Source organism: Solanum tuberosum, unplaced genomic scaffold (assembly GCF_000226075.1).
Source record: "Solanum tuberosum cultivar DM 1-3 516 R44 unplaced genomic scaffold, SolTub_3.0 scf00700, whole genome shotgun sequence".
NCBI classification, from domain to species: Eukaryota; Viridiplantae; Streptophyta; class Magnoliopsida; order Solanales; family Solanaceae; genus Solanum; species Solanum tuberosum.
In genome coordinates this window covers 29,948-33,266 of record NW_006239618.1, presented here as the reverse complement: position 1 = coordinate 33,266, position 3,319 = coordinate 29,948, and positions in this window count along the sequence as shown.

The window sequence follows — 3,319 nt, the reverse complement described above, 5'->3', positions numbered from 1 at the left end:
AAAGAAAGAAAAACATTTAGAAACTTCTTTGGGAATACATAGTTCCCTAATAGCTTTTGAGAATGAACTCAACTTTAAACTCTTGACTCAACTTGAAACTTGAGATCTCTTTCTTAGCTTGAAACTCTAAGCTCTTTACTCCTTACTAGACTTGCGACTTGAGCCTTAGAATGAAGTGAAAACGTTCAATAAAGACTCTTGGACAACTTTGAAAACTTGCTTGAACTTACTTCTTAAGCTTGCTTGACTTGACTCTAACTTCTCTTTAACTTGATATTAACTCGCCTTGAACTGAATAATGAATTCAAGACATAAAATCGCATGATTAGAGATGAGTTCGGGAGGTTTAAATGTACATTAGAGTGTTGGAAACAACTAGGGAACATAGGTATAACACCTAGGAACATGCATGAGAAAGCATGGAAAGAATGGGAAAGCTTGGCGCTCTGAGAGGCGCGGAGCGCCAAGCCAAAAACTTCAGAGAAGGCCTGCTGGCGCTCTGAGTGGAGCGCCGCCCCAAGGGCTGGGCTTCAGAGCCCCTCTTGGGGTGCGATGACAGGCGCGACGCGCCAATCCCCTTGTCCAGAAACTCTACTTTTCTCCCTCTTTTCTTCAACTCTAAACCATCCTTACTTCAAAGGATCTAACCCCAAACACTAAGGATCATCATATCCCTCAACATACCATGGATTACAACTCAAAACACAACCCAATCATGTCTCACAACCAACAACAACTTCAACAACACAACTAACAACATCAACAATAACTAACAACTTCAACAACAATTCCAATCTTTCCTCAAATCATAAACGAGCTTGGTGTGTGGGGGTAAAGGATCAACCCACACAAAGAACTCACATACCTTGATGAGATCACCCCCGACGATTTCCACGACGGAACTTTGACGGAAACTAGTTGATTTCCTCTTTCTTCTCTTCTTCTTCCCCTTCTTCTCTTCTTCTTCTCTTCTTCTTCTCAAGCCCTAGCTTTTACTCTTTTAAAAAGGGACAAAATGATCCAAATATCAGCCCTATACAACAATATAATCTCAAAAGGAATGGCTAGGGAAAAGACCAAAATGCCCTTAAAATTTCCGGACGGATTCCCTGCCCACTACCCAACTTTCAAAGGGCATAACTCGCTCATACGAACTCGGAATTGAGCAAACTCGGTGGCGTTGGAAAGATAGTTCCAAGGGATATGCAACCATAACTGGAAATACTTCTAAATCATCATGATCTAGAATTTACGACCGATCAAAGTTGGCCAAAAACTCACCTTTTCCATACTTAGCCAAAATTTTCCAGATTTTCAAATCCTTTCCAAAAATGAAAACTTTCAAATTCTAAGCCTCTTCTTAGTTATTTCAATTTGCCGGATGTTACATAAATACACTAGAAGGTATTCAAAAATGTAAAGGTATTCAAATACAATAGAAGGTATTCAAAGTGTAATGGTATGCAATTTTTGATGGGCAAAGAATATGTGATTTTGTGGGTCCTACTAGGAGATGAAGTTGATTTAGGAGTAATAGAATTGATTTGGGGATAAAGATTTTGAATTAGGGATAATCAAAGAAGGCTGAAAAAGTGGAAATAGGGAAGAGAAAGCGTGAAAAGTGGGAAAAAGTAAATTTTATGGGTGTGAATTGTATTTTGCTATTTATTAATTAAATATATCCATAAATTATAAATAAAATATAGTGTAGCTATATTATTTTAATATGTAGTTTGACATTTTCTATAGTTTTTCCTAAACTATATGCCCCCATAGGTAATTAGCTAGTGGATCCCCTAAGCTAAAATTATCGATTCTACCTTAGGAAAGTAGACCAACCCTTTTCAGTGTGGGAGTCACCGGACTCCATGTTAAGCTCACATGGTCTCATGTCGGTTAAGGATTATTCCCACACAATAAGAACAAGAATATGAATGAGGGCCTAAAGGGTTTTACTTAGCATTAGTGACATTTATGGGGTCTAATTCATGCATTGCACAAATAAACTTTAAGGCTGTTTATGAAGAGTTTCTCTTATGAATAAGATTATGAGTAATGAACTATGGTTACTCAATAAGCTTTGTATATGATGTTTTCAAAGGCTTTTATGATGATTATGACTATGTTGATTATGTTATGGCTTATGCTCTCTAAACTTTCAAATCATGTTTAAACTTGGAAATAGCATCTTTTCTAATGAAATGTCCCTTTTAGCATGTTTTCAATGTTTTCATGCATGGCTATCATACTTGGTGTATTTTTGTACCAACACCTACTTTTCCTAAGTTTTCCCTAAGTGTAGGGTCCGGTCTCAAGGTGGTCCTCATTTTGGCTAAAGCTTGGATTTGCTCATTTCTCCTAGCTTGTGGTGAGTCCTCATGATTCGAGGACAGATGTTTCACTTGTAGTTTCATTTCTCGTATTTCCTTTTTGGACTATGTTGTATGGGATGTGTCCATTTCTCATTTCAAAGATTGTAATAGATTGCTATGTTGAGACTTAGAGTCTAGACTTCCGCTTTTTTTTCTTTTATGAAAATTTTAGACTTGGACTTGAAATGCGTTTTACTCTTATTGTTCTATTGCTTATGTTATGATATGCTAAGTGGCTTGTATGGAGTCCTTCGGGGTTCTATACACCATGTTACATCTAGGGGGTACCCCTAGGTCGTGACAAACTTGGTAATCATAGCACAATGTTTAGAATGATTCTAGGATCATGCCATGCCTCATAAGCCACATATAGTAGAGTCTGGTTAATGAGTGTGAAGCGCGCCACATTTATGTATAAGAAGCTATATGATGATTAGGAAACTCCATTTCTTTCATTACTCTTAAGTAGTGTGATAGAGTTTAACTCTATCATGTCCTTCTTCTAATCCTTACCTAGTGGTCTAAAAGACATGACTACTCAAGGAGCTTTCACCAATGGATTTGAAGGAGACAATGTTGATCAAGGAGCTCTTCCTCAAGCTCCTCATGTCCTGGTTGATCAAGTGACTAAAGAGAAGATTAGGTTTGTTTTTCAATTATTGGCTCAAGTCGGGATAGAAACTCTGGAATTTTATGGGTCAAAGATGGAGGAAGATCCTCAAGAGTTTATAGATGAGGTCTCTAAAGTGTTGAACTTTGTAGAAGTGACTCCGGTAGAGAAGGCGGAATTGGGCGCTTATTGATTGAAAGATGTTGCTCAACTTTGGTTTAACCAATGGAAAGAAGCGAGACCGGTAGAAGCGGGGCCCATGGAGTGGGAAAGGTTTAAGAATGGGATTCTTGATAGGTTTTTCCCTTTGGAGATGAGAGAGGCTAAGATACTTGAG